Source organism: Podarcis liolepis (assembly GCF_965112155.1).
Source record: "Podarcis liolepis genome assembly, chromosome: 13".
NCBI classification, from domain to species: Eukaryota; Metazoa; Chordata; class Lepidosauria; order Squamata; family Lacertidae; genus Podarcis; species Podarcis liolepis.
The window spans coordinates 23,499,821-23,518,606 of record NC_139573.1 but is presented as its reverse complement, the minus strand read 5'-3'; positions in this window follow the sequence as shown (position 1 = coordinate 23,518,606).

The following is an 18,786-nucleotide window of genomic DNA, read 5'->3' as shown; positions in this document are numbered from 1 at the left end:
TTTAGAAAGCGTGTTCTCCCTGAAATGAGAGCACGTGTTGCGGTGGGGTCTGCCGAGCCATCCCTCTGTTGCCAGGCAGGGGTAAAAAAAGGCTGCCTGGGGCAATGATTGGATGGCTGGTTTGCTGGGGCAAATTGCATGTTGCAATGTGGTGGGTGGGTCCGAAGGCTTTAAATATTGGGGCACTCAGCTTATTGCTTTCTCTTTCGCTGAGTGCATCGGATCACCCCCCGCCCGCCCTGAGTTCAGGGTGTTTTGTTTGACCTTGCTATGCCTGTCATGGGGTCGTCTGCCGTTGGGGCAGGAGCCTAGTAGGAATTTTGTCCATATGGCTGATTGGCTGAGCCATTTGGTTTTTGCCTACTACGTAGCAAATCGTCACAACTTGTAAGGTTGCGGTTAGGCATTGGTTATAAATTGGTTGGAGGAGGGGTAAGGACAGGCTGGTCTTGCCCCTCCAATGCTGGTGCTCAAGGGAATTCCATTAAAGGAATCCAGGGGCTTGCCACGATTTCGTCAGAATCCCTGAAATGAGACTAAGGCCGGCAAGCCCTGGGGAGCATGTGGGTGAGCGGTGAGGGCCTGTGACTCAGCTCCATTGCTCCCCAATATTGTTTTCCCTTCACTGGCTTCCGAGGGAATTCGGAAGCCAGTTCTGTCCCAGGTGGGGGGACAGATAGTCTTAACCAATGCCTAAGCAACCACTCACAGATATGTATTTTAATAAAGTTGTGGCCAAAATTATGCTAAAAACCTTAAACAAAAATTATGTGTGAGTTGTGGGTTATTTGAGGGGTGGCTTGGGGACCTCGACACGTAAAAGGCTACAAATGGGAGAGGTGAGCAAGAAATATCTTTCTTCTATTTTTTCATTAATTTAGGTCACACCTTTCATAATTTATTCATTTATTTCTTATTTGCAAAATTGACTTTGTTATTTAAGGTAGGGATTCCCTGAACAAATTCCCTATCCCCTGAACAAATTTTAGTCTCTCTTGTTGGCCGCCATTTTATGATTTTCCTGGATCACAATGGTGCATCTGATTTGGGTTGGGACAAGCTTACAAAAAAACAAACAAACAAAAGTAGCAGCCCCTTCTTGCCTGGGCCATTTATTTCCTGGAATGTTCAAATATACAACATACAGTGCACTCTAGGGAAAGAAATTGGTGGCCACTAAAGAATAGTTGACTGATAAAATCAGCTGAAGTTTGCAGCAGCATAGTGTCGGTTCTTGGAACCCAGGACATAGGTAGCATGGCCACACCAAGCCAAGCCCTCACTGCTGACTAAGCCAGTGGTCTGAGCCAGTGGAGAGTGAGGTGAGGGAGAAAGGCTTGAAGAGGCACCCTGTTCACAGAGGAGGAGGCAGCTGCCAGACCCTCTCACTTCTCCTGGGTGGGCAGCAATGGCAGCACCCCCTCCCTCTCAGCCAGACGCCCCCTTCACTGGCCACAAGTGTAAGGAGGCAACATCATTGCTCCAGCCCTGAAGGTCTGGCCTGGGCAAAGCTTGGCAAGTAAGGAAGCCTGTTGTGGGGTACATGATTGTGCCCCTTACACCCTTTCATAGATGTGTGCCAAGGGCCACAGCCCCCCTGGTCCTCCCCATGCTTTGCCCTTGGATGTTTGTGAAGGTAGATTGCTATACATATCAGAGCCCATCACACCCAAAACCATTAAGATGTTTAGCTAAATACCTGCCAAAATGGTTGATTCTGCAGCTTCAATTCCGGTCCAGCCAACAGGGATCTCTGTTTGAATCTGGCTAAGGACATGGCATGAGCCACAACATAGACTGCATTGTAGACATTGTAGCTATGTCCAGTCATGCTCATTTCAAAGAAGGGGATAGGAAGGTCCTCCAGCTTCTCCACCCCTGTGCAAATATCCCCCTCTACCTCATCCACAGCTGTGTTTAGAAATACACATCCAAAAGCAGTTTGCCAAAAGTCCTTGATGAAATCATCTCCTGAAGTGCTGGATGGGTTTTTACCCTTAGCAAACTGGCGAAATTCTGGCAAATCACTGGAGTGGAATGTGAAGCCTATGGCACCATGGAATATCTCTGCATCCCAAGTCCTTTGATAGGAAAATGACGTGACCTCCACCTGTGCTGTAGTTATCCAAACTTTTCCTTTTGGCTTCTTTGACAGGCTGTGCATTTCTGATAGAAATGACAACCATCTAAAAAATGATAAGGAATAAGATTCTCCAAATGCCAGTATTACATTGGCTTTGCTGTTCATTAGAGCAGTGTTTCCCAAACGTTTTTGGGCAACGGCACACCTGTTTACCGAAAAAAAATCTCGCGGCACACCACCATTAAAGCCCCGCCCCGTGACGTCAGCGCGCAGCGTCACGCTGGGAGGGACGCACAAAAGTGAAAGTTTTTTCCCTCGGCAGCTCCTCTCAGCTGCGCTCAATCCGCCTCGGAGCGCAGGAGCGATGCCTCTCTCTGGCTCTCCCTCCGCGCAGGCTGAGGGAGGGAGGGGCGCGTGTGACCCGTCTCTGCTGGGAGACCAAACCCAGCGAGGCAGAGTCGCGCGGAGGCGCCCAGGCAGCGCTGCCGGCTGAGAGGAGGAGCGCCAGGCAGCAGCAGGAGGCGCGGCCTCTCCTCGCCGCCGCCGCCCCGCCTCTCGCCGCCCGACTCGCCCGCCTCCCTCCAGGCATCTCGCGGCACACCAGCCGATGTCTCACGGCACACTCGTGTGCCGCGGAACACCGGTTGGGAAACACTGCATTAGAGTATCGTGTATTTCTTTCCCCCGATCCAGCATGCCTTTTAGATCAGGGATAAAAGTTGGAGTGGGGATTCTTTCAATAAAGTCTATACAAATACCTTTTTGGGGAAACACTAGAAGCACAGTTTGCACAAATCTCTCTCCATTGTCAGTATCCATAACAACAACGCCAATCCATGACCACCTGAAGCGCAGAAGCAAACAGAGAATCCCCTCATATTGAAGGTCTTCCTTAGGGACCATCTGGTAAAAGTAAAGGCCTGGGATTTTATCGTTCATCATTGGAGCAGGGCTATATGTTATCTAAATATGCATTGAGGGTGAGATGGGAGGGAAAATAACCATAGTATTTAATTACCACTTTCAGTTATTCAAATCACTGAATATGCATAATATCAGCTTAGGTCACCATTCCCTTTCATTGACTACTCTGTTACCCATTAGCACTGGAGAAATGACTAACGGGGTGGAAACTGCACAGCACCCTCAGTCATTACACAACAGCAAAGGAAGCTGAACTACGAACCCAGTGAAAGTATGGAGAAATGCTAAAGAGCACTGGAAATTATTATTATGCTGTATAAATTATGTTCTTCGTGTTGTACACTGCTCTGGGATCTTTGGATAAAGGGTGGCATGTAAAGAAGAAGAAGAAGAAGAAGAAGAAGAAGAGGAAGAAGAAGAAGAGGAAGAAGGAGAAATAATGAGGCAGCAAAACTGAAAGCTTACGTATTCTTGCATTTGCTGGCCCAGTTCAAGATTGTAGCCTCAACATACAAACCCCTTCATGGCTTATGTCCCTGGTACCTAAACAAATATCTCTTCCAATATTAGTCTATCATGTGCAGAAACAATCCTCATATTGGGTCCTCCTGTTAAAAATTGGATTGTGGCAATAAAGTGAGGGCTTGCTTCTCCACAGGGATGCTTTTTTGTTTGTTTAGTTTGTTCTTTTTTGGCACTAGGAGATGGCATCTTTTTTCAATTTGCTGCCTATATAAATCCCACTCATTTTTTATTTTATTTTATTTTTTAATTAAATTTTTAATGAAGTTTTAACAAGTCACCACAATACAATAACAACAACAGTAACAATACCATAACAATAACATACTAACAAATACACACATATATAAACAAAAAGAAAAACAAACATGTATAACTCCAGAGTTTACTTTCTTTTAACTTACTTTCACGACTTCCTCGTACCTTCCCTTTCTGTATTCCAATTTCAAATTCAATTGTCAGCAAATCCTTGCCCTAGTTTTAACTTAATTTTTTTTAAAAAAAGAAAAAGAAAATTGTTTTCTTCTAATTATCCCTTGCCGCTTTTAACCCCTTAATAACCAATCCAGCATTTTCCTAACCTTCATTAATTTTACAATATTTCTTTAAATACTCTTTAAATTTCTTCCAGTCTTCCTGTGCTGTATCTCTTCCCTGGTCACGGATTCTGCTCGTCATTTCCGCCAGTCCCATATAGTCTATCACCTTCAGTTGCCATTCTTCCACGGTGGGTAATTCTTGCGTCTTCCAGTACTTTGCGATGAGTATTCTTGCTGCTGTTGTAGCATACATGAAAAAAGTTCTGTCCTTCTTTAACACCAATTGGCCGACAATGCCCAGGAGGAAGGCCTCTGGCTTTTTAAGGAAAGTGTACCTAAGTACCTTTTTCAATTCATTATAGATCGTTTCCCAGAAAGCCTTGATCTTTGGGCACGTCCACCAAAGTTGAAAGAATGTTCCTTCAATTTCCTTACATTTCCAACATTTATTGTCAGGCAAGTGATAAATTTTTGCAAGCTTGACTGGGGTCATGTACCACCTGTATATCATTTTCATAATGTTCTCTCTTAAGGCATTACACGCCGTGAATTTCATACCTGTGGTCCACAACCTTTCCCAGTCAGCAAACAAAATATTGTGACCAATATCCTGTGCCCATTTAATCATTGCAGACTTAACCACTTCATCTTGTGTATTCCATTCCAACAGCAAGCTGTACATTCTTGACAAATTCTTAGTGCTGGGTTCTAGCAACTCTGTCTCTAATTTTGATTTTTCCACCTGGAAGCCAATTTTTCTATCTGTTTTAAACACTTCCATTATTTGACAATACTGAAACCAATCTCTCACTTTCTCTTTTAGTTTTTCAAAACTTTGCAATTTCCATCTATCTCCTTCTTGTTCCAAAATTTCTCCATATCTTGGCCATTTGGCCTCCATATTAACTTTTTTAAAAGCCTTTGCCTCCACCGGTGACCGCCACCTTGGAGTTTTACTTTCCAACAAATCTTTATATCTATTCCAAACATTGTATAGTGCTTTCCTGACAATGTGGTTTTTAAACCCTTTATGCGCTTTAACCTTGTCGTACCAAAGATATGCATGCCACCCATACCTATTGTTGTACCCTTCCAAATCCAGAATGTCCGTATTCTCAAGAAGGAGCCATTCTTTCAACCAGCAAAAAGCTGCTGATTCATAGTAAAGTTTTAAGTCTGGCAGGGCAAATCCGCCCCTTTCTTTTATATCAGTTAGTATCTTAAATTTTATTCTTGGCTTTTTGCCCTGCCAGACAAATTTAACAATATCTTTCTGCCACTTCTTGAAACAATCCATCTTGTCCAATATTTGCAAAGTTTGAAACAAAAACAACATTCTAGGTAACACATTCATCTTTATAACTGCTATTCGACCCAACAAGGAAAGCTTCATATTTGACCAAATTTCTAAATCTTTCTTGATTTCATTCCAACATTTCTCATAATTATCTTTAAACAAATTCAAATTTCTTGAAGTCATGTTAACACCCAAATATTTCACTTTCTTAACCACAGTTAACCCTGTCTCATTCTGGAACCTTTCTTTTTCCAATGATGTTAGATTTTTTCCCAATACTTTCGTTTTTGATTTATTCAGCTTAAATCCTGCAACCTGACCAAAGTCTTGAATTAGCTCTAAAACTCTTTTTGTACTAGATTCAGGCTCTTGTAAAGTAAGTACTAGATCATCTGCAAATGCTTTCAGTTTATAATGTTTCGCTCCGACCTGTACACCTTTGACCAATTGGTCCTTCCTAATCATGTTCAACAGCACCTCCAGGACCGATATAAAAAGCAATGGAGAGATTGGGCACCCCTGACGTGTCCCTTTTTCTATCTTTAGTTCATCTGTAACCACGTTATTTACAATAAGTTTTGCTTTTTGTTCAGAATATATCGCACCTATACCATTTTGAAACCCTTGACCTACCCCCATCCCCCGGAGATTCTTCATCATAAAATCCCAAGATATATTATCAAAGGCTTTCTCAGCATCCACAAATATCAAGACTGCTTTAGTATTAATGTTCAGTTCTAGCATTTCCAAGATATCTACTATGTTCCTTACATTGTCTGATAAGTGTCTTCTCGGTAGAAAGCCTGCCTGATCTCTATGAATCTCCTCCATCAAAACTATTTTCAACCTTTTTGCTAAAATGTCTGCAAAAATTTTGTAATCCACATTTAGTAGGGAAATAGGGCGGTAGTTTTTAAGTTGAGTCTTTTCCGTCTCTGTCTTTGGTATAAGTGTGATGAATGCCTCTTTCCACGTGTCAGGTGCCTTTTTTCCCTCCAAAATCTCATTACAAACTTCCATCAAAGGCTGTATTAATCCCTCCTTCAGAGTCTTATAATATCTGGAAGTAAGCCCGTCCGGTCCTGGAGATTTACCCAATGTCATCTTTTGAATGGCACCTTCTATTTCTTGTTCTGTTATTCTGTGATTCAGAATTTCTTTGTTTTCCTTTGAAATCTTTCTCAGTCCGTTTTTTTCCAAAAACAGTTCTATTTCTGTATCACTCTGAGGACCTTGTTTATACAGTTGACTAAAATATCTCTGGAAGCAATCTCTAATTTCTGTTGGTTTATAGATGATCCTTCCTTCCACTTCTAGGTGTGTAACTGTATTTAGTTTTTGTCTCTTCTTTATTTGCCAAGCCAGCAGTTTCCCACATTTATCCGCTGATTCAAAAGTCTTTTGTCTCATTTGCTTAATTTTCCATTCTATTTCTTGATTTGTCAGCTCCATATATTGTGTCTGATATAATTTAATTTCTTTCAAAATATCCTGTGATTTTGGTTTTGATCTTAATTTCTTTTCTCCATCTCTTATTTTTTCTAGGATTCTTTCTTTCCTCTCATTCTGGCTTTTCTTTTTAATTACATTCTGTTGTATCAAAAATCCTCTCATGACTGCTTTACTTGCGTCCCAGATTATTCTTTTTTCTACATTGGTCCTCATGTTAATTTCAAAATAGTCCTTCAAAATTTTCAGAGCCTTCTTACAAAATTCCTCATCCCTAAACAAAGTGTCATTCATCCTCCATCTGAAGGTACCAGTTGTTGTTAAGTTCATTACCATCTTTACCGCGTTATGGTCGGAACAAGTTTTTGGGCAGATTTCCACTTTTTTTATCCTTGGCGCCGTTCCTCTAGTTATCCAAATTTGGTCAATTCGTGTCCAAGTCATTTTAGCTTCCGAAAAGAAGGTTCCCTCTCTTTCAAGTGGGTGTTTTATCCTCCAAATGTCCACTAAATCCATATTGTCAGTCATTTCAAAAAAGATTTTTGGTAGTCTTCCCTCTTTAGTAACTATCTGTCTTTGAGATTTGTCCATATTGGTTGAAACAACTCCATTCATGTCTCCCATCAAAATTAAATTTAAGTCCATAAAGTCCATCAAAGCCTCATGAAGTGTCTTAAAGAATTCCACTTTCCCCTCATTTGGTGCGTAAATTCCCACAATCAAAAATTTTTCTCCTTGAACTTGAATTTCAACAGCTATATATCTTCCGTGGTCGTCTTTGAAAATCAATTTCGGTTGCCATTTTTCCTTTACATAAATCACCACTCCTCTCTTCTTTACCTTATCTGAGGAGATAAATTCTTGACCCAGTCTTTTATTTATAAGTAATTTCCTGTGTGACCTCGTCACATGTGTCTCCTGTAAACATATCAAGTCCAATTGTTCTTTTTTCAAAATGTGAAAGACACTTTTTCTTTTCCGGGGGATGTTCAAACCGTTACAATTCCAGCTTAACAGTCGCAATGCCATGATGGGATTATTTATCTTCTCCTCCTACTGCCCCAAGTCGCTCTTCTTCCTCTGTCGGTGGTGTCCCTCTCAACCGTGGCTTGCCTTTGTCCAAAATTCCTCCTCCTGGGTAGTCTTGTCCTGATTCCGCCCCTTTATAGAGATCCTCTTCGTGTTGCTCTAGAAATTTATCTTTCTCCTCTACAGTCTTTATTTTCCTTTTTTCCCCTTTGTACTTAAAGGAAAGGCCTTGAGGGTATTCCCACCTGAAGGGCACGCTGTTCTTTTTCAGTAGTATCACTAAATCTTTGTATTGACTTCTTGCATCCAGAATATGTTTAGGGATATCTTTAAAAATTTCCACAAAGGAATCTTCAATTCGCAGAGTTCTTTGGTAGTGCAGATTCAAAATTTTATCTCTCTCTTCTCTAGATCTTAGCGTTACCAGACAGTCTCTTACTTTGTTCTTTCTTTGTCTTGCACCCAATCAGGGGCGCCGACTTATAAAAAATATTGGGGGAGCCCGCGAAAGCTCATGAATAATAAATAAGCTCATGAATATGCAGATAAAGTGGCGCCGCCTCCTCGTGAGCGAATAGGGGAGAGCGTGCTGCGCCTATTAAGCAGCTCCGAAGGAAATTGGGTGGAGCTTTTGCTCGGGAGGGAGGGCAGGAGGCATGCAGCCTGACCCTGTGCATTTGGGGCTGGGGGAGGGGCGGCGGTGGCGCTCTGCTGGAGGGGCGCCCGAGATTATTGGGGGGGCGGAGCCCCCCCAAACAAATTTTTGAGGGGGCTCGGGCCCCCTCAAGCCCCATGGAGTCGGCGCCTATGCACCCAATGTGAATGCACTCTCTATCTTAAATTCTTCTTGTTCCAGTTCCTGTTTCCAGAAATCGGAGAACTCTTTTGTTAGAAATTCCACTAAGTTATCTCCTTCACTCTCAGGTATTGCCCGGATCCTAAGATTCCTCTCCTTCCTCTGCATTTCAATCATGGACAATGCCAAATCATGTTCTCCCAATTTCCTAAAAACCGGGGAAAATTTTTCGTCAGTAGCCGTTGCAATTTCTTTCGCCTCTTCAGCAATCTTTCGAGTAGTTGATGCTTCCTCAAGTAGTTTCCCAATTGATTCTGTGTTGGTGTTAACTTTATTTCCCAAATCAATTATACTTTTAGTATTTAAGTCTATTTTCCCTGATATCTCAGCAACAGTCTTATTTGTTTCAGCAACTTGTTTACTTGTTTCCGCTCCTTTCTTTTTTAACTGGTCCAAAGATTCATTGATTTTACTCAGTGCTTTCGAAAGTGCTTCCTCAGACATGACTTTTGTCTTTTCCTGTGGGTTAGCACTTGCTCCAGATGGCCCAGATGCAGAAGCCCTTCTTTTCATAAATGTGTCTATTTTGTATTGTCTGCCAGATCTCAGAGTTTTCTCCTGTGGCTCTCCTTTGTCTTGCTCATTTGCCATACCACTATCTTAGAGCCAAGGTCATTCCCACAGTCCGAATTCTCTTTCCCAGTAATTCAGCAGACTAAACTTCACTTGTTGCTGAAACCAACCAAATCTCCTCCAGGGGGCGAAAATATCTATTACTGTCCGTGCAGTTCTAATATGGAGGATTTTCTTTTAAAAAGAAAAGTCCCACAAATTTCCAAGTCTTTGCAAAGGACCACAATATTAGTTTCACCGGATTGAAACAAAGTCCACTTAATCCTCACAATTCCAGAGAAAGTGTATCTTCGTACTTAAAGAATGTCTCTCAATTTGAAACACCTCATTACTTTGTTGCCACAGTTCACAGCCGGCTTTCTTTCTCCGGCAGTCCGTTCCAGAGTCAAGATACTGCAATATATTGTCAATAGCTTTAAAAAACAGGCAGGATTCCAACTCAATGTCTTTCTTTCCCCCCACTCCTGCCCGTGGGGGGAAGGTCTCAGTCTCTAACACGATGGATCTCTTATTCCAAAAAAAGACTTCAAAGTTAAAGCTTACTAGTCCTCTGCTTTGATCTTGCTGCAGAGCGGGAAGGCAGACTTCCTTTTAATCCTTTCCCGTCTCAGTGTCCGAATTCAATTTTTTAGTTCCGAATTCAAATTGTATTGTCCTTCTCCTACTCACGGATAGTAGTCTCTTTTAGCTCCAAATTGAAGGAAGAAGTCAGCGCTCTCCGTCAATGGCGACGCGGCTTCACTTCGCAGGCTGGGTACAAGCGACTCTCAGCACCGCGCCACACACCCGCTGCCGCTCCGGAGCCTTTAAAAAGGCTCTTTCGCAACTTCGGGGGGGCGCAAAGGTGCCCGCCGAGTCTCCGGTTCACAGGCTTCGTGCCTGTAATTCTTAGGGGTCCCCGCTTCGCCGTAGCTGCGAGACCCGAACCCGCGAAGCAGATCTCCATCAGGAGCACCGAGGGAAACCCGCCATTAGACGATGGCGCTAACCGGAAGTCCCCAAATCCCACTCATTTTTAAAAGCAAGAAATACAATCACACACAAACCCTGGGGTCACTTTAAGTTGGAAATGGATTCCAGCCAGGTATGCTATTTGCCTACACTGCAGTAAGTAGCTGAGCACAGGAAAGATTCTAAGGCCTTCCTTCCATCACAAGCAGCCTTAGACATGGTCAGTCCTTCTTGTCTAGAGTAGATGTTTTTAATAATACTTTTTAGTTGTTGTGTGGCAATTCTCTCTCCCCCCCCCCATTGTGAAATGAAGACACTGGACACAATATTTTAGGTTAATGGGCATAAAAAGGCCACAGCTTTATTGATTACAGAATTGAAAGGTATTGGCTTTAGGCATTGGCTCCTATCGTCTACCCGGCATGGTGACCGGGAGGGTTGTCCACAACCGTGGGGGGTCCTGTTGAAGTACGCCAACTAGGATCCCACGGGTGTCACCGCTCGGGGGCGTGCCGGAGGCCCTTACCTCCCTAGGTTTTGGACAAGGCAACGCCCCCCGGAGTCCTCTCCCGGACTACCCCTTTATTTGGGGGAAGGTGATGGCGCTTCCTTCCCCCCTCTCATTTGCATAACAATTCCCCCTGCCAATGCCTAACCGCCACTCGAGCGAAGCTCGCCGCCAATACCTTTAAACCTGTAACCAATCCCTAATCCCTGCTGTGATGTCACCCAACCAATACGTTTCCCGCATTTGAAAGATGCACGCCATACCGTCTGTAGAGGGCCTCGTTGCTGTACTGGATGCTTGGGTGGCCAATGACGCACCCACCCAGAGCCACCACTCTACGCTGCACAGCCCGCTCCAAAACCTTTCATGCCTTATTGACCCCAACCGGGCTCACACAATCCCTCCATGTCCTCCTTTCAAGCAACGAGGACCACACAATCATAATGCTTGGGTAAGCCGCCATCAATTCAGCCAGATCGTCAAATATATTCCATCTCAAGTCAATAGCTTTGCGATATGCCAAGTCGTTTCCCCCCAACTGAATAACCAAGGCATCCGGGGGCCCTCAACGGCAGCTCTCGACATCACCGCTGGCTTGAATTCGCTCCAGCGCATCCCTCTTCTCGCCATCCACGTCAGCTCGACATTCGCAGGTAAGTTTAAGTTAGGCCCTAGCCCGGTAGTCAAGGCTCAAACCTTGGCCCAATGCACAATGCTGTGGCCCACCAACAAAATGTGTACCTTTTGTAATTCTGAAAGGAAATAAATAGAAAGATCAAGGTCAGGTTTTTGCTACAATTCTTGCTACAATTCTTAAGTAAGCCCTGTATGCATTCGACTTCCACTGTCCCATCTCTTTTATCCTATCCAAGGAGAGACCGAGGTGCACTGCCGTGGTTGCAGCACCGATCCTGAAGGAGTGAGCAGCAAATTCATCCGCGGGCAGGCCACAGGCAGCCAAAGCTTTGCGCATTACCCGAGTAAACTGGTGTCGAGCCAAAGGGGAGCCATCAGCATGGATAAGGAAGGGGCCCGGGCTACTGGGTCTTAAGTAGAGGAAACGCCTTGCATCCCTAACCGGGCAGGGCCCACTACCTTGGGCAGCTGGTAAACGCAAGAGGGCTCCCCTACCCTGTTGATCCGTCTTGGAGCTGCGCACTTGAACTATCAGCTCGCTTGTCGACAGGGTTATATCACTTATGAGGATGCCCCTCAGGCCGTGGGCGGCCCCTCCCTCGCAGAAGGCAATGGAATAAGCTGCGGAAAATAGGTGCGCTTCATATTTTGACCAGCAAATTTCGCGTAATTTTAGGTGTATCTGGGATAAAACATCATAAGTTATGGGCCTACTCTTGTCGGAGCTTGGGGGCTGAAGCTGGCGCCAGCCTTCTAGGGTCTTGCGAACTATAAACTTAGCGCACGGGTCAGTGGCGAAAAAGGTTTTACAGAAATATGAAATTCCGGCGGACTGAATATTGAGAGTCTTGGGTGCCCGGCCCAATTCCTTCAAGTATGCCAAATAATGTAAGACCTCCCTCATGGAGGGGACAGCATTCGGTATGACTTTGGGTAATCTACTGCGGAACTTCAGAAAGTCGGCCCACGCTTTCTTATAGGATCTCATTGTGGAGGGGGCAACTGCACCGAATACTTCCTTCAACACTTCCTGCTCCCAAGACTCCAGAGATGCTCCGGGAAAGGCATCGATGACTGCTCTGCCTCCGGCGCTAACGAGCGGAAGCGCTCCATCTGAAAGCGAGATAGGGCATCCGCAATATCATTATTAATGCCGGGTACAAATTTGGCTGAGAAATATATATTGTGCTCGAGACATAGGAGAACGAAGGACCGTAATAGGTTTCCGACCCTAGGGGAGCGTGCAGACTGTCTGGAAAGAACTGCCACCACTGCCTGGTTATCTGTGTTGAAACAAACCCTATGGTTGCGGAACTGCTCGGTCCAAAGATGAACTGCCACCAGGATAGGGAAGAATTCTAAGAACGTCAGGTCCCGAGAAATGGGTTGGCCCTGCCACTCTTCTGGCCACCTTCTTGCGCACCACTGCCCCCTGAAATAGACTCCGAAACCTAAGGACCCAGCAGCGTCAGACTGAATTTGGAATTCAGTGTTGAGAGCCATAGAGTCCTGCCATAAGGATACACCGTTGTAATTCTCGAGGAATTGTAACCAGACTTCCAGATCAGCTTTGACGTCTTTGGAAAGGCGGACCCTATGCTGGGGTGCCCTTAAGCCTGCAGACAACCTGGCCAGCCGGCCGCAAAAAGGCCTACCCGGTGCCACCACCCTGCAAGCGAAATTCAGGTGGCCCAATAAGGATTGGATGTGCCTTAGTGTAACCTTCTTTAGGGGCAGAAGCTGCTGAATCACCTCCTTGAGGGCTAACAACTTTTCTTTGGGTAATTTGGAGGTTTGGGCCACAGTATCCAATTCAATGCCTAAATAAACTAGAGCAGTAGCGGGACCCTCCGTTTTTTCGGTGGCCAGGGGCACCCCCAGCTCGTCTGCCAATGCCGTGAAGGCGTCCAAGAGCGCTGTGCATTGCAGCCTGTCCTCTGCCACCAGAATAAAATCATTGAGGTAATGGGACACGCCCGACGACCCTGTCCTGGCGCGAAGGGCCCAATCAAGAAAGGTACTGAAGGTCTCAAAGGCAGAGCAAGCCACGGAGCAGCCCATGGGCATAGCTTTGTCGATGAAATACGCCCCTTCGAATCGGAAGCCCAGCCAATGGAAATCTGCCGGATGAACCGGAAGCAAGCGGAACGCGGACTCAATGTCGCATTTGGCAAGGAGCGCCCCAGGGACAAATCTACGGATCATTTTTACAGCCTGATCAAAGGAGGCATATTTCACCGTGCAAAGCTCTTGAGGGATGGAATCATTGACTGAGCCTCCCCTTGGGTAGAAGAGATTGTGGATCATGCGGAACTCCCCTGGGGACTTTTTTGGCACGATACCCAACGGGGATAAGTGAAGACCCTCTACTGGGGGCTCTGTGAAAGGACCTGCCACTCTGCCTGCGCTGATTTCCTTCTCTATCTTTTTTTTTACTATCTCTGGCCTCTCCCTAACAGATTTCTGGTTTTGTGGGTCCCCGGTGTTAGGGGGGAGGACACTGGGATTCTGAACCCCATGGAGAACCCCTCCCAAAGGTACTGTGCTGCTTTTTGATCGGGATACTGGTCCAGCAAGGTCTTGAGGGGCTGAAGTTTGATGGGAGAGGAGGCTAAACCAAGGAACCAGTTACTGACGGTTAGCGGGCCCCTGGTGAGTGGATCCGGGGGCGCCCCTATTATTATTGTGGAAGAACCCCCGGCCCCCCGAAAGGGCTGCTGTTTGTTTTTGAAGCTGGCCAAGGCGGGGTGGCTACCCCAGCACCACTCACATTCGTGCAAATACTTACAGGAGGGTCGCGAGCATACGCCCCTGTTGTATTCCCAGCATTGTCAGCGGCACTTTGACTCAGTCTTACCCGCCTTGGAGGCCTCCTGGTTTTTCTTCTCGATGTAGGGGTTGACGTCTTCGCCCCAGAAATTAGGATCCGTTAGATCCCAGCAGGTAGAAGGCAGGAGAGACGCGTTTCTACGGAAATTCTCATCATACGTTAAAGCAGTGTTTTCTCCCGCGAGGGCGTGTGCCCTCCTGACGTGGGCCAAATAGGCAACCAAATCCATAGAGCGCCTAGGATAAGTGGCGCACACCACTCCCATAAACACCTGGTACCCATCCAACCAGTTCTCAAAGGTGCGCTCCGCCCTAGGCGTCCTGTACCTCCGCTTACCATAAGAGCGCCTCTTTTCCCCTTTTCCCGTTAACTTAGTCGGAGGGAGAAGGGTAAACATGTCCACGTAGTCCCCATTGAGGATCTTATTCCTCTTCTTCTGGGACAAATGGTACCCCAAGATGAAATCGGTGGATTGATGAGTGGCAACTTTAACATCCTCCACCAATGCCCCATCCTTCCAAGCCAACACGCCATTAAAAGACTTACGATGGGAATTGGCCCTCCTTTCGTGTGCCCAAAGAGGGATCCCGTGATTCTCTTCCCCCAAACCCCAGTAGCAATCCATGGGGCCATCGCTATCTGAATCGGAGGATGACGTACCTGAGTCATCCTCGGTCTCTGATTGTCTACTTCTCTTCTTCTTAGAGGACGTATGCTTCTTCTTGGACTTCCTCTTCCCACCTTGCACCTCGACGTTAGCTGCGCTCACGGTTACCACCGGCTGGGGGGTGATCGGTTCCACATGCTCGTCTTCCAGCGCGGAACCCACGCTGTCCTCAGTAGAGCTGAAGTGGGCCTGCTGTTCCTGAAACACACTAGGAATGTCTGGAATTTGTGAGCCGTGGTTACCACTGGTGCCCTTGGCCGTGGCCCTCCCCTTGCTGGCACCCTTAGCTGGTGCCTTTCCTTTGCCTATGCTTTGGTTTTTTTTCTTAGTGGTGGCTGCCCGGGAACGGGTATTAGGGTGACACATATTGACTGTTTCCACCTGGCTACTGCAGCCTGCGATAGCGGGGATGCCCTGCTGGACCTGGCTGGGAGGAGTGTCGGGTATGACATCCTGTGAAGGTTCCGGTGCTGAAGATACCGAACCCCCTTTTGACTTACACCGTTTGTAAAACGTTTCAAAGGCCATGAAAATTGGGCGAAATCTTGAGGGTCACAAGGCAGGGAAGGCAACTGGGCGCCCCCATTGCCTGCAGGAGGTGCTGGCGGATTGGGGGAAGTAGATGCCTGCTGGTCTCCTCCGGAAGCCATTTCAAATGGATGGGTAAGTAACCACTAAATATACTGGTGTAACTTGCGGCTCTGCACAGTGCTGTCAATGCTGTATTAGCTTGCTGCTTACTAACAGTTCAGTATTCTCAACACTGGCCTATCTGTTTACTGATTAAACTAGTTCAGTAATGTCCACACCGAGCCAGCCACGCAGCCTTTGGTCCGACTAATCTCAGCAAGGCACGCTGTGACCCAGTTGGTTATTCAGTATTGGTGCCCGCTGCTATTGAAATGCTAGCGGTTAAATAGGGCAGCTGCCCTGAAACCTTTGCAGTATGCAAGGGCCTAACCTCCCCTATATTTTTTATTTGTTTGTTTATTTATTTATTTATTTATTTAACTTTTCTTTTATTTATTTATTTTATTAATTTATTTAAATTATTTATTTATTTATTTACCTATCTATCTATCTATTTATTTATTTATTTTAATTTAATGCTATTACTATTGTTGCAACCTAATGGGTATTATTCAAATTGCTGCCAGAATACTATAACTGCTCCGTGGAAAACTATTCCTCCTTTATTTCTTGTATTTGTTTAAATTTGGATTCAAAACCCCCGCACCAACTGGCTCTGCCGGCTACTCCTTTCCGTGGCAGGAAGGCGGGGCACTCGGCAACAGGCACTCACTTTGCAAATAATGAGAGAAGCCTAGAAAGCGTTTGAACGAAAACTGTAAAATTTGGAGCAGAAATAATAAAGCAAACCAAATTGACAAGCTATATTAAATGGTAAAAGAAAGAAACCGGGGCCGCAAGACTGAAGTAGACGCACCTAAAATGGCCGCTGGGGCTTGACACGTGGCCCCTACCAAGATGGCGGCCACTGCGTTAAAGGGGTCCCGGTAAAAAGGACACACTCAAAATGGCCGCCGGGCTTGCACACGTGGGCCTTGCCAATATGGAGGCCGCTTTCTGCCCCTTTTCCCCTGCCTATCCTAAAATGTCCGCTCGCAACCCTGACGTTCCTCCTCCCCCAGAATTCGTGCTTCCCTCAGCCCTCACTCCCACCAGCCCTGGACTGGGAGCCGCGGCCTCAACGCGCACGCGCCGGAAGGCGGCAGCCGCTGAATCCAGGAAACGCGACAATAATCACGAACCCGAGGACAAGGGGAGGGCACGGTAAGCAACGACCAGAATTATGCGGCGAGATGGGGAGGAAGGGGAGCGGCAGGCAAATCTGCAATTGAGCGGAGGAGAACAGCAGGACAAATGGCGGTCGGGGGGGTCTAAGAACGTATAAAGGCAAGCTGGGGGCCCCGGAGTAGCGCAGCAGAAAAAAGAGCGGGGGAAGGAACGGTGGAGTTAAAGTTAAAGGAGGTGATGTAGGGAAGGAAACCAGTGTCAGAACGGGGAAAGCAAAGGAGGCAGCCTGGAGGCGACCCTTCACGCGGGTAATGGGAAGGGAAGCCGGGAACAATAGCCACAACGGTACTTTACCACTCTTCTTGTGCCGACGGAGAGGCGACACTCCCAGCGTGGCCCGTGGTTCCGTTGAGGTGATGTTGCTGTATAGTTCCCGGCACGCGAAGCAAGACAACGTATTACTGCGCAGCTGCCCACTCCCTCAACCTCCTTTTTACGGCGCTACCCGGCAATACCAAGTGATTTCAGCTCTGTTTTCACGAGTGATTCCAGCTCCGGAGGGGATGCGCGCGAGAGGCGAAGGTTGAGTCTTGCGGTGCTGAACGCAGGGAAGAAAAGGTGAACGCAGGGAAGAAAAGCTGAACGCAGGGACGAAAACCTCTCTGCTGCTCAGGTGAAAAGAGGGCGGTCCCCGGGCATGCCTGGGCTTAAATAGGCCAGGCCCCACCTCCCCGGCCAGCTGATTAGCTGGCCGGCTCAGTGACATGCCCGGGGATTGCCAGCCCCCGTGTGTGTGTGGGAGGAGTTGGCCCGCAACCCCATCTCCTCCAAGGCCGAAATGGCTTTGTTTTACTGCGATGAGAGCGGGATGCGACAATAATGACTTATGTGAATTCACAGGATGAACAATATTGGGGGAAGTAATTAAGGACATTGTATTTTTGATATTTGGAACTGAATATTAACATGACCTCTGTTACATTACAGAGACTATTTCATGCTTCAGCTCTTATCATAACACATAGGAATCTAGTCCCAATTTGAAGCTACATATTTTCCTAGATCATGAAAAGACCATAAACACTGCACTATCCTAAACATGACACACAAAAAATCAGGTCCAACTGATTGCTTCAAATGCACTCATTGTGGTTTTCAAGCAACAGAATTGTATCTGGCAAGGTAAAGAAAATGGTGTCCTGTTTAAATATCTTACCTGTGGAATCTTGTAGATACCCAAGACAATTGCCGTATTAAGAGAAGTTTCGGAATCCAGTCCCCCAATCACTGCAGTAGTTTAATCTGAAGATCAGTTATAGTTTGGGGAAAATCTCTCCAGTGTATAAATAAGCAACATTGTACAATGGAAGCTCCACTTAGCATTGTAATAATTGTCATAAATGTGAAAGCCCAAAGTTATATTGGGTAAGATTCTAGGGTTTTCATTTATCTCTTTCACTGCAAAGGTCAAGGCTAGAATGTGCTGGTAATTCTTAGGCAAGACACTAGAATTAGAGGTACATTCTGCATCAGAGGAATACACACTTGATCATCACTGTATCATCATCTAAATTAATAATTACTGCAATATTTATATACCATATTTCTGAGGCAATATTTAGCCTCCTAAAAACTCTATATAAAGAAATAACAGCAGCAACAACAATAATATTAACAATATTATTAACAACAAATATTACTATATGTTCTGATTAAGATGCTATTTAGAGCAAGAGGTACCAAAACATATGCTACAGTTAAAGTACATTTTCTTTTATTCCACACACTCATCATTTCTTATGAAGCTACTTTCTGTAAAACAGGGCTCTAAAAAGGAAATGACATCAAGGCAATCAGGAATCAATCCATTACTAATTTCATTATTGAAAAATGAAGTGAGATAGTGGTTGCAGGTCACAAGAAATTGTCCCTGCAATATATGATGGAAATATGAGGAGGAATTTAAAATATTGGAAGAGAGAAAGAAGGCATAAAATGAAGAACTGCAGAGGAATTTGGCATGATGTAAGGGTTAACAGAGAACAAAAAAGTATAACAGATATACTGTGGTTTCCTATCCAGTCCCTTGCTAAAACCAATAATATTCATTTGATTATTTGTCAAAATAGGATTGGACACACTTAAATTTCTGCCATAATTTCCT